The sequence below is a fragment of the Enhydra lutris genome, unplaced genomic scaffold (genome assembly GCF_002288905.1).
Source record: "Enhydra lutris kenyoni isolate GAN:26980312 unplaced genomic scaffold, ASM228890v2 scaffoldscaffold64, whole genome shotgun sequence".
Taxonomy (NCBI): domain Eukaryota; kingdom Metazoa; phylum Chordata; class Mammalia; order Carnivora; family Mustelidae; genus Enhydra; species Enhydra lutris.
The window spans coordinates 5,138,020-5,151,526 of record NW_019154148.1 but is presented as its reverse complement, the minus strand read 5'-3'; positions in this window follow the sequence as shown (position 1 = coordinate 5,151,526).

Here is a 13,507-nt window from a genome sequence, read left to right as displayed (position 1 = left end):
TATAAAAGATCAGGGCAGCCTTCTTTAACAATCAACCAGCCCAGAAGACTAGCTGTTTTATCCTTAGTGTGCATGTCACAGTTCTATACTCCTAAGGTACGATAAACACCAGTCACAAACCCCAACCAAGACCTAGCCTGAGCTGATTTGTCTCTCTTACAAATTCAGTAAGATGATGTAAGTGACCCGCAAACCGAGATGTGCACCCCCTGGGGGATTTTCAAGGGGCAAGTGCACACTTAAGATCATTTTAAGATTGCTTGTTTTTCAATCTTCAACTTGCATCCATATTACTTCCAGAAACTGATTTGCTGCTTTAAAGAATGCGGTCAAGTTGTCTGCCTGTTTCCTTTCCCAACTGTATCACCACAGGCATACATTTTCCAAATTGCAAAAAAAGGAAGTGGGGGAGAGGGAGGCATAACTCTCATTCACTGAGAATCTTAAAAGGGTGCCTTATTCCAGGGTATAAAAACTTCAGGGAACCTGTGTCAGTTTTTTATCAATTGAAAAGACTGGACTGTGGAGAAAGTATATACTTCTAATGGCTGTGTAACCAATTCTTCTACAAGTCATATGATTTCCAAATAGTTGCTTTCAATAAAGGATGGCCTTGAGATCACTAAATGAGTTGTATAAGTTAGAAGGAGTTCAAAGAATTGAAAAGTTCAAAACGCCTTACAATCCCATCTACTTATTAATGGTAAAAACGGTCTTAGAATTTACAAAAATGAAAAACAGAAAACCCTGATGCTAAACTATATCTCTTTCTTGTAAGAAGTAGTATTCAACAACAAACACATGCAGTAATTGTAAAAAAAAAAAAAAATACTTAGGTCTAATTTTAAAACTTTGTAATATATTTCATATTATTTTGAATACTTGATTATTACTAATAAATATATCTCAATCTAGAAGAAGTGTTTCAGCACTTAGTCTTTTAGCCACAGGAAAATTAAAAACTGAAGTTTAAATGTATATATTTTTTCACTGCAGAGAAATATAGTAAGGTGATAGAAAAAATACATTCAAACACAGAAATGCATGAAATTAGGATATAATCCTCAAGGGCAAGAATGTGAAATGGAGTTATAGTGTAAAGAGAAAAATAAACTAGGTAAAATATACTGTAGGTAAAGAAGAGGCTTTTCTTATATTTTTAAAACGGTGAGTAGTAGGCATAATGTCTATGGTGTTTAGATTGTATTGGATTTATTCAAGAGAGTGACTATTCCATTTTAAAATGTCAGTGTTTACAGTATGCAGGAAATTGCATTCTTTGCAACTACTTAAACTTCGGATGAAATATTTTAAATGTTAACCTAAAAATATGCAAGAGGGTAAATAGTATGTCCTATAGTAAGCAGAAATGTTTAAGGACCCCTAATGTTACTCATCAATCCCCTATTGGAAGTCGTCTCCATTTCTAAAGATTGCAGCAATATTTGTTCTTCTAATTTTTTTTTTTTTTAGTTTTTACTTTTCTTAAAGAACATCAACTAAAATTACTTTATTTTGTCGTGGTTAAATGATCTTACATTCTTTTTTGAAACACCTGCCTCTTCTCAACCCTTTCTGAATAGAGAGGAAAAGCTTTTGGTTTGGCTGGGTTGGTTGGATAGGGATTGGTTTGGTTACTAAAGCTTTGGATTCTGGTTTAATCAGCAATTATTGTCTTCCTAAAAGCCTCAGAATGCTCTGGGGGGTATATACCAAGAAGAACGTTGGACTCAAGTTCTAAGGAGCCTTCAGATGGTGCAGTGGGAATCAGCGGACTGGAAAAATGGGGAGAGACCCAGAAGGCTGGGGCATAAAATGAGGAGCCACTGCCAGGAGGCAAGGTGAATACTTGGTCTGCTCTGAGGGGAGCCTGGCGTCACCTGTACCCACAGCTCTGATTCATCGGCCTTGTGGGAGACCCAACACTTTACAAATGCCTGGGAGGGTACCTCCCTAGGAGGCCCCCAGGACACTGGGAGCCCAGAGGCAGCATGACCCCATGCCTGAAAGGGTGATGGCGACCAACTGGACTAGCAGAGGGAGGGCGCTCTTATTACGAGAACAACACACACTTTCAGGCGTATAGGTTTTCTTCTTTTCATGTATTGCTTTGGGACGAATTTCCAGGGGCTGCATTATGGAATTTCCTTCTGGCTTCTCATATATATTGTCACTCCTCTTTCCCAAACAGTTGGGCCAGCAGCAAAAGAGTATGCTGAATTCGCCAAACCGGGCACCCACTGCAGATTACGTTTCTTCAATTCTTGCTAGAATGCGGAAAATGGTGCATCAAATTTCCCCAAATTTGCCTGGCCACCCTTGTGATTTGGTGGGGGGGTGTCCATATAATCTCCTGTAATTAGTAGGGTATTCCTTTTACAGTTTTCCTTCTGGAGATTTTTTTTTTCTTAAGTTTATTTTTTAATAATCTCTACACCCAACGTGGGGCTCGAACTCATGACCCCGAGATCAAGAGTCACACACTTCACTGAGTGTGAGGCAGGCAGGCGCCCCTCTCCTGGGGATTTTCGAGTGTTTACCTCTTGCTGGTCTCTGCTTAAACCAGAAACCTCCATGAAACAGTCCGCTTGCACGGTTTTGGTGATCTTCATTAATTTGGTCTGATTTGGGTGAACAAAAGAAGATACTTTTTGTTTTTAGTGACGAACTGAACAGCAGTTTAATTCAGAAAAGCATGAAAGGAACCTGTTTCAGTGAATAGAAAAGTAACGCGAAAATAGCACGGAGGCGCCCCACGTCATTGAGAAACCTATTTAATCAACACCGATCATGTCTGACCAGGGTGCGAAGGATTTTAATTGTTATAAATCCACTCATCGTATGCATAGTAATCGAATCGTATTGTGTATTCTGTTGGAGGCTGAGTGAATATATGATCCCTGCTTTCAAAGAATTCATGGTCTGTGGGAGAAATGTAGCTATAAACAGATCGGAGTGAATGAGATATGTATATAAACAGCCACGAGGGCCCAAGGGATGGAGCTGCCAAGGCTCCCAGACTCCTTGGGCGAGTCTGGGAAGGAGGTGTGGTTAAACCGGATCCCGAAGCATGAGTGGGAGTAGACCCAGCCAAAAGGCAGTGGGAGAAGGGAGGGAGCCCAATGGAGAAAGCAGGGAGCTGATGGCCCCTCCCTTCTTCCCCACTCACCCCCCAGACACAGGTGGGACCCTAGGCAACCTTCTGAATGTGCAAAGCCCTCACTCCCCCTCTCCCACAAAGTACATCAAAGCTCACCATTTCCAAGTTTTTGGAGGAGCTCGGCTGGGTGGATGCAATCTACTTAAAGCAAGAATACATCCAGGGGGTACTCACCTTTTCCAAAGGAAACTCAGGAGCTCCGATGAAGCTTACGGTGGTAGAAGTAAGACAGAGCAGAATTCTTTCAGCCAGAGATTTCCGGATTCCCCCTGTGTATTTTGGCCTAGCCTCTCTTTCCTTCCTGAAACAATGCAAGAGGAGGAGGCAGCAACTTGATCACCAAATTCTGATCATCTTCTCTTGGCACAGTCTCCCTCGCTGGTATGGTGCCATCATCTTACTCATCCCATTATCACAAGCTAGAAATCTTGTGTCATTGTAAAAGTATCTGTTTCTTTCCTCTGTTAAGCCCGTTTCCTGAAGTTTTCAGGGCCCTGACTCCAGCTCTCTACAAGCAATAGATGAGAAAAAGCCTGCAGATTCTCCAGAACTGGCTTCCAGCCTCTGATAGTCTCCCCCTGATACATCCCAACCCAGCCCACCCAACACTGTCCAGAAGTTCTGACCCAGCAGCCCAGATTTCTCAAGGAGGTGAGGATGTAATTGGTCACTCAGAGCAGGAAGTCTGTTCTGGGGATCTCGAAGAGCTTCAAAGAGGCTCCCAGGTGTGGGCAGATGATAGAAACCAGAGTCAACCCCAGATATGAAGCCACAGTCAGAAACACAGTCCTGTCCATCAAGGGCAGCTGGCAATGATCCCTGTGTGTTCATGACCTTTAGTCTCGGACCTTCTTCCTGCCCTGACCTCTGTCCCTGCCCCTGCCTGGCTGCCCATGCCTGTGTGGGTGGCCATTAATCAACCAGGAATAGCTGCTGCCTCACCAGGAATTCGCTGGCCTCAGCCCCAGTCCCGTGGACGAGTCTAGCAATTATCCGCCCTGAAAATTTATCCATCTCACCTCTTTTTTCTTTTCCAGATGTCAGCCTTTTAATTCCTTTTGAATATCTGAATACGTCCCTTTTTGCAAGCTAGGAAGCAGAATTAAACTAAGGCATTCTGGTCCTCTAGGGATTCCGACAGAGTCTTGCGATCTTCAGCAAAACGACATCATAATACAAGGTGCTAACAACGGGCTTCTAAACTCTAAATAATAACCACCTTCCTACATTGTTTTCCTTAGGAAGCAGCCCAAAGTCCAGTCCTTAAAGGCAGGATATACAGAACATCTTGATTTACAAAGTACGGGATGACCAAATGATAGGCTGGCTAATTTACGGGTAGACCAGATGCACGCTGACCAAGGACTGGTGAACAGGGAAAGTGTTTACCTTTCAGAAACGTGCTCTGAGGATGAGTCTTGCCTCCTGTGAATAAGGGAGTAGGTAGAAAAATATTACAGATGCACCCACACGGGCTTTTGATTTTGCTGAGGTCTTCCACTAGAACGCAGAGTCAGGGATGAGGGTAGAGGGACGATGCTTAGATTGTTTTCAAAATAAATGACGAGTAATAGGAAATTTGACCCACTGGATTCTTCCATTTGCCACAAGACATACTGCCCAGGTGGATGATGTTAAAAAAAAAAATTGGTGAACTCTGAGGGACGCCTGCGGGGGAACAGTTGGTTGAGCCCCTGACTCTTGATTTTGGCTCAGGTCTGAAGACCACCTCTCTCTCAGACACCTTACAACAGCATCCAGGCCATCATGACTGAGCCAAACGCGGTGGGGGGTGGGAGGGGGATTTCATACAGTCCTCGTAAGATGAAAATCCATCTCTACTTCCTGCAGCAAAATGGGCCTCCACATCATTGTTTCCTAGAGAATGGGACAAAGATCTTAAGAATATGGACCACCTAGGAAAGTTATTTAAGGGCCAGAGTCCTGGAATCCATTCTTGGAAATTCAGATTCACTAGCTTCAATGTGAAACACAAGAGGCCGCGTTTTTTTTTTTTTTTTTTTGATTTTTTTTATTTATTTGACAGAGAGATCACAAGCAGGCAGAGAGGCAGGCAGAGAGAGAGGAGGAAGCAGGCTCTCTGCTGAGCAGAGAGCCCGATGCGGGGCTTGATCCCAGGACTCTGAGATCATGACCTGAGCTGAAGGCAGCAGCTTAACCCACTGAGCCACCCAGGCGCCCCAAGAGGCTGCGTTTTTAACCAATCCAGGAGATGATTCTTCTATCCTCTAAGGTGGAGAACATGGTCTTATGGCTTCTTGTCCTCCAACTTTGTGAAGAGAATATGACATCACCAGTGTGCATCCCAGCCCTGTTTCTTTCCAATTACCTTAGCATCTACTCAGTAGGACTCACTGGAGAGAAAACCCAAGATAGCCATTAGCCAAGAGGAAATTCAGCCCAGGCCCAAGGATGTTGGCTACATGACTGGCAGATGACCCCACCGATGCCAATAAGAATTGCTTATGGGGCAATTTACCAACCTGGTTTACACCCTGATGAGCCACAATTTAAGTGAGAAATCCTGGCACTGAATTCTGTCGCTGCCCAGACTGATGTCACATAGGCTGGGTTCTTGTCAGTTGCGAACACATGAGACTCCACCCAATGTCTTAGGAGCCACACTTTTACGTAAGGAGAGGGAGGAGTCAGACCACTTCTAATCTGGTAGCATGCCCCACCCCGCCCTGGGTCCTGGGCATTCCTCCCTGCTCCCCCAGCCCTGGGAACAGAGCTACCACACCTGTCCCTCGGCCCCCGAATGATCTTCTGGTGCCTCAGTTTATGCAGAACCCTGGAAATGAATTTGGCTCTCACAACCCTCACCCCTTTGGTGTTTTCACATCCTGTCTCAGTTCCAGAATCTACTTCAAAGCTGCCTTCTCTCACACCCCCTGATGCACCCCGATACAGAAGCTCCCAGTTGCCTCCTTGGACACTCAGCTGGAAGGTCCCCTTCCCCCCATGCATTGGGTTGAATCATTAGTGATGATTCTCTCTCTGCCAAGGGAACAACCCGATTTCTAGAGTGGCTGCAACATCTTCCAGATGCTCACGGCTCTAGAAACCACAGGCCACCCTATGTCCTGCTGGTGGAATCCGCTATGTCCTAGTGTAGAATTCTGTAAGACGATTCTCCCTGAAGGTCTGCCCACCTCATTTCTCATCCCTGTGACTTCCTGACCATCTAGGGACCCTGTCCACGGATTCTGGGTCAGCCATCCCATCTTTTGGTCCTTCCTGTGAGCACTTGCATTGGTTCAACGCTGACCTCTCTCTGAAGAGGCCTGTGCTACAACAGAGTCACTTTCTCTGACACCTCCCACTTACTTCCTGCTTCTTTCTCCTGCCACCAACTGGTAGATCCACCATGACCTTGTGCCAAACCCAAATCTGAACTCAACCCTGACGCTGAGGATTCTGTTCCTTTGACACTTGCTGAAGCCACTCATGGACACGCCTTCGAACTCCCCATTCTTCTGATTAGAAACCCTCTGGCCACAGGCTGCCTGAGTCCTTAACCAAAGCTGCTGTGTTGCCTGGTAAGAGTGGGTCCCGTCTGGCTCTTCGAACCACCATCATTCTCTGCAGTGAAGTTGTTAGATCTTCAAAGCCTGGCCCATGCTGGTCAGTAGGCGCCATGCGAAGTCTCAGCCTCTCTTCCTGCCCCCGCATGGCCAGGATAGCCCACTGTACTTATAGTCCAATTTTGGGTGATGCTCCTGGTCAGAAGGGGAGAAGGCCCTAAGTGTCAGTTTTGTGAGTTCAGCGCTCTACCAGAGCTCCCTTGGAGAACTGTCTGAAGACGACATTGGTGGTAGATCTGTGTTCTAGATGGAACTTCCCCTTGAGAAGTATGGACCGAATCCTCGGGAGCAGGCTAGCAGAAGCGTCCTTGAAGCTGAGGGCCACTCATGACAATCAGTCACTTTCCTAGGATTTATTGTATTTTGGCTAAATCAGTCTGCTATTTTATTTTACTTTATTATTTGACCTAAGAGTTCTCCCAGGCCTTTTGGACAATTTTCAGTTCCTTAGTCTAGAGTACCCAGCCCAACAACACCCACACACACTGACCTTCTAGGTCCCACCCCACTGAAAGCAACCCGCAGATTAGTCATTCATGGAGCATAGGTATATTTCGCCCATCCATTCATTCATGGCTTCCCTCAGTCTCTTCGTCTCTCCACATGCATCTCTTTGCTGATATGCGCTATGCCCAGCAATGAGACCTGGGACACAGTGCGCATGAGCGAGTTCACCTCCCACGTGTCCACCTCCCATGTGTCCTCCTGGAGCATCGGAAGCAGCTCACATGGGTTCGGGGGAGAGCTCTCTGGAGGCAGGGTTGGTTGAAGTTGTCACAGAGGAAGAGGTGAAAAAAGTTCCAGGAAGAGTAAATGACCGAGAGGCAAGAGGGGGGCTGGGTGCTGAGGAACAGACAGAAGTTCCGTGTGGCTGGGAAACAACCCAGACAGAGGAGTGGTGAGGTGTGAAGGTGGAGTTCAGAAGGAGTGAGGGTGTGAAGCAGCTTAGGAAACCACGCAAGAGAAGCTGAACTTGAATGGTACGGCCATGCAGCTTTCCTGCACAAGCTGGGCAGGGCCGCGGTTAGCCTCTGCTGGCTGAGGGCTGCCCAGTAACCATGGACTTCTGTTTCTACTGAGAGCCAGCAGCAGAGGATGCTAAGAATGACCGGCTAAGTCCCTGGCCCCACAGCCCGGGGGCTATCCCGAATACAAGTCTTTCATCCAGGTCTCGAGCTCTGCCTTGCGGATCAGCGAGTCAAAAGCCTGATTTGTCCATATTCCACTTTCCTCTCTAACGACAACATGCCGCTAAGCAAACCCACACCCTACCTCTAATCCAAGGCATCGATCTCTTCAGTAGGTTCTGGGGCTAGAGTCCCATATTATTCCTTCCCACAAGAGCCCTTCCCCATCAAAATTCTGCCTCTTCTGCCCTTAGAATAAACAACAATATCCAGGGTGTGGGTTTTTTGGGGGGTAAAACCACCAGACTGGGTCTCCTAGTTAGGATCATGTAACTCACCACTGAGTCTGAGTCTGTTTCTACATCAGGCCCCACGCGGAACCATGGGCAGGAAGACTCAGCCTCTGCCCTAGTTCCCAGACCAAACCCGATGTGGGGGCGGGCAGATCCCCACCTCTTCACCTACTCCTCAGAAGGGAAGCCCCAACCTCAAAGAAGGGGAGCGCGAGCCAAGACCCGAAAGGAGGCTGGGAGGTTGTAGCCTCGTGAAGAGATGGGAGAAGACGTTCCAGAAATATGGAACCAAGTATTCGTTCCTCAGTTTCCTTCCTCATTAATGAGTACTAGGACACGCTGTCACTGATGAAAACAGTGAGCATTTTTTTTAAAGAATTTTTTTAAAGATTTTATTTATTTATTTGACAGACAGAGATCACAAGTAGGCAGAGAGGCAGGCAGAAAGAGAGAGGGGAAGCAGGCTCCCCGCTGAGCAGAGAGCCTGACGCGGGGCTCGATCCCAGGACCCTGGGATCATGACCTGAGCCGAAGGCAGAGGCTTAACCCACTGAGCCATCCAGGCGCCCCGACAGTGAGCATTTATCTCTTGTTTCTCTGTGTAAGGGGCTGTGCAGAAAAGCTCGAGGCTGGTTGCTTTATTGATTTTCCTAACACTGGACGCCCTGGGACACGGAGGGGGAAACTGAGGGATGGAGAGGTGGAGTAACTTGGACGAGACCACACGGGCAGTCAGCCAGTGGCAGGTGGAGTCGGTATCCAGACAGTCTCAGCGCAGAACCCAAGCTCTGGGCCATGGACCATGATGCTCCCAGTCATGCCGTCCCTGTCCCAGCCTCCCCGTGCTGTGAACCAGTGCCTCCCTCCTGCTACCTTTTATGTTGGCCTTCAGCCCATTTGAGTAAGATTTCATTCATTCGCTACTCAAAGATTTTTGAACAGCAGGAACAATTAAACATAATGTATACAAACAGCGATATGCACCTAGGAAGGAGAAACACGGGATGCCTGTGAGCGAGCACGACAGGGAGCTGACGTGTTCTTGGGCGTCAGGGTGGGTTGCCCCGAGGAAAAGACATCTGAGGAGAAAGCTGGAGGAACGAGGGTTAACTGGTGGGAAGGAGCAGAGCAGAGAGAAAGAGTGGGGGTGGGGGTAAGCAAACATCATTGATCAAGGGCCTGTTGCAAAATTAAAAACAAAAAGAAAAGCTGAGAAGAGCCCTGGGTGTTGTACGCAACTGATGAATTATTGAACACTACGTCTGAGACTAAGTATGTGCTGTATGTTGGCTAATTGAATTTAAATTAAAAAAAAAAAAAAAAGGAAAGAAAAAGAGCTCAAGGCACTCAGGAAAGTCAAAGAATGCCAACGTGAGTGGAACATAGTGGAGGAGAGAGTCTGGACGGGATAAGCCGCAGGAGTAGGCAAAGCCAGCCCGCCACCCACCTCACTCTAACCTCAGGAAGTGTCCAGACAGACTCATGATGGATGCAAAGTAGGTCTTGCCAGGCAGAGAATCAACTGGGTGATGAATGCAGTCCTAGGGCTTCCCAGGGCAGTCCTATTAATCTTCACAGAGGGAGGCTTTCCTCCCCTAACTCCCTACATGCTCTCTTGTGTCCTTCAGCTCATGCTTCCCTCCGCTGCCCAGAGAGGAAGGCACGTAGATCGGGCTGTTCCTCGGGGGCTTCTCACTGATCTTAGGGAGAAAGCTACAAGGAGTAATGTGGTTGACAAGGCACTCCAGAATCTGGCCTCCATCTGCCCCCGTCCTTGGTTCTTAACCATATTCCTCCTCCAAGCCTTCAGACCCGCCATCTTGGTATCCTGACCCTGCCTCCCTGGCACACTCTTGCTCTGAACTTGGCTTCAGGCCTCACACACCACCCTTTCCGAGGGAATGCCTACTTCACCGTGCTGCCTGGAGGCCTCTGAATTTTCCTCTGTACTTTATCTACCTTGAAAGACTAATTTGGAGCGCTCCTGGCTGCTGTCAGGCCTTCATTACTGTCTGCTCATCTGCGCGTTCCCTGGGCCTGCATCCCATCCCCTTCTGCTACCTGGTGACGAGCAGGAATGCCAGAACACAGGACACATGAAACAACTATTTGCCCAATTTCTTTTGTGATTCTGTGTGCTCTGGGAGGTAGAGGGGAGAGGATGTTAGAAGAACAAAGAACTTCTGTAACAGTGTCTCTATAACAATAGTGTTGTTCATGGAGTCCAGTTTCTCCTCATTATCAAGAATTCGCATGAACGGGGACACCTGGGTGGCTCAGTAGGTTAAGAGTCTGCCTTTGGCTCAGGTCATGATCCCAGGGTCCTGGGATCGAGTCCTGCACTGAGCTTCTTGCTCAGCAGGGAGCCTGCTTCTCCCTCTGCCTGCCACTCCCCCTGCTTGTGCTCTCTGACAGATAAATAACATCTTTAAAAAAATAAAAAGAGGGGCACCTGGGTGGCTCAGTGGGTTAAAGCCTCTGCCTTCGGCTCGGGTCATGATCCCAGCGTCCTGAGACTGAGCCCCGCATCGGGCTCTCTGCTCAGCGGGGAGCCTGCTCCCTCCTCTCTCTCTGCCTGCCTCTCTGCCTACTTGTGATCAATCTCTGTCAAATAAATAAATAAAATCTTTTTTAAAAAATTTAAAAAAATAAAAAATAAATAAAAAGAATTTTCGTGAATGAAGGATTTCAAGAATGACTTCCTCTGAAGAGCACCTAGGTCATTTGTAGCTGGCGTTCTAAAACTCTGCACTCTCCTTGCCTCCAGGCCTGAAAATTGTGTCCCTGCCACACTTTTACAACATTCCTAAGGCTACTAAGTTTGGGGAGTTAGCACACCTGCCGGATGACAAGAACACAGGCCTCAAAGGCAGAGAGTTCAGGTCAACACCCACGTATGGCGGGTACCAGGTGCAAAATAAGACAGAGTCCCTCTCCTCGGGCCCGACAGTCTGGTATGAGTGACAGACTTGTAACAGATCATTTGGATTTAATGGACAAGCTATGAAGAAAAGTATACAGAGAGCTACAGAGCCAACCACGCTCAACTAATCCTGTGTCCTCGGGCCAAACAGCGGTAGCTCTTGGAGCTTCAGTTTCCTGAACTGTTCAATGGGCTGAAAGTTCCTACCGCCAAGGGATTGCTTTGAGAACTGAATGAGCTAAGATTTGCAAAACACTCAATGTAGTGTTTTGTACCCAGGAGGGACTCAATAAAGAGTATCCATTCGATTATCTAAGAAGGCCAAACCCAGAGTTCTTGTCCTGTCCGTGCTGGCTAAATGTGTGTGTGTCTCCAACCACACGCTGAATCCTCACAGAGCCTGACACACGGTCGTAGCTGCAACAATGACCCACTGTCATGCTTGCCCCCCTTTCACAGGAGAGACTGGACCAGAAAATATGGTTATATTAGCACCAGTCCACGACTGCTACTGGAGAAGTGCCCCAGAGAACATTCTGTGCTGACAGGGGGCCCAGACCATTGTTTTATGAAGAACGAAATGTCCACATTATCACTGTCACATCTCCGCTCTGTCCTCTCCTCCTTCTGTCCACTAGTCCGTTTTCTGCTCTGTTGCGAACGTGATCTCTGGCCTGCTGTTCCAACACCATTATCCCCTCTACTCTATTCAGAAATCTCAAAGATTCCCTCTGAATCAGAATCGTGATTATGCTCTAGGTTTCACTTACTAGGTGGTCCTTCCCTTTACTCTGTCTGCTTTAGATACTTAAAGATCTCTCTTTTTGGCCTGTATCAGTCTTCTCACGACTTTGTCCAAGGGTCCCACCCAAGATGCTCTGCATGGAAGTGCTCTCCAACATTCTAGGATTAAACTAATGCCACTGCCCAAATTCCCCTCTAAAGAGCCTTCCACGTGGGGACACTGTGCCTAGTGTAGGTCTTGGTGATTTCTTATTTTATATTAGGAAGTTAACGACCCAGACACAAATGAGATTCAGTTGGCTTTTTCTTATTGATGAGATTTGACTATTCTAGAGAATCCCTGGCTGAAGGAAATGGGAGTGGACTTTGTTTAAGGCATTGATTGTAAACTTCTCTTTAAGTGCTTTGATTTCCTCATGTTTCGTTCTTGAGATAATCACCTATAAGATGACCGTTCCTGGTGGAAGTTCCTTACTTCAAGAAGTTATCGTCTTATGAGTATGAGCTCACTGCTGGTGGGGGAGTGACTCATAATCTGACATGTGGTGGTTAATATCACTGTGCTTGAAAACTGGGGGACCATTTTATCAGCTTTACAAACATTTGGGTTGTGTTATGCTTATCACTGTATCATGTGTTCCTATGTATCTGCCATAAATTCCTCAAGGTAGCTGAACTGTGGGCTACACAAAAAATCATATCATTGCTATGGGAGGCTGCATTCTAAGAATGACCTTCAGTGACCTGCCCCCAGAGGGCAGAACCAAGGGCTAAGAGGAAAAAACCAAGAACCTGGAGAGTGAAACAAAGAATCGGGGATGATTACTTCCAACCCTTGAAACCCAATGAAATTGGCCCATTTGGATATCAAAACTGCCTTAGACTGGGGCACTTGGGTGGCTCAGTCAGTTAACTGTCTGCCTTCAGCTCAGGTCACGATGTCAGGGTCCTGGGATCGAGTCCTGCTGTCGGGATCCCTGCTCAGTGGGGATCCTGCTTCTCCCTCTACTTTGCCTGTCTCTCTGCCTACTTGTGCTCGGTATCTGTCAAATACATAAATAAAATCTTTAAAAAAAACTCACAAAACTGCTTTAGACAGATAGTTCGTACATGCCTTCATTTACCCCCTTGCTGAACAGAAATGCCCGTAACTGTCATCTCTGGGGCATGTGTGGGTCAGAAAACTTGTCTCTTTAATTTCACAGATCCACAGATAAAAGGAATTACACTCAGAATTGTTTATATCCAGGAGGTTCATCAGCATCTGACTCAGATGGTGATATTTTGGACTTCTGAGCTGACCATTTTTGGACGAGATTTGGGACTCTGAACTAACACTGTAAAGGAATAAAACCCCTGGAAATCTTTGGAGGAGGTGCATGTATTTTGCACGTGGGACAGACATGAATGATTTGGGCTTGGAGGGTAGACAGAATCCCTCCACCCCAATCCCTGGCCAGTGTCCCTCAACCTTGCGCAATCATCTCACCTCTGAGTGTGTATGGGACATGTAAGCGCTACAAGTGTTGCTCCCATGATTAAGGGACATTAAATATCCACCGGGAGATGATGTGACCAGGCTTTATCTCATTACATAAGCCCTTTCCAAGCAGAGAGTTTCCTCTGGCTAGTGGAAATCAGAGAGGGTTGAA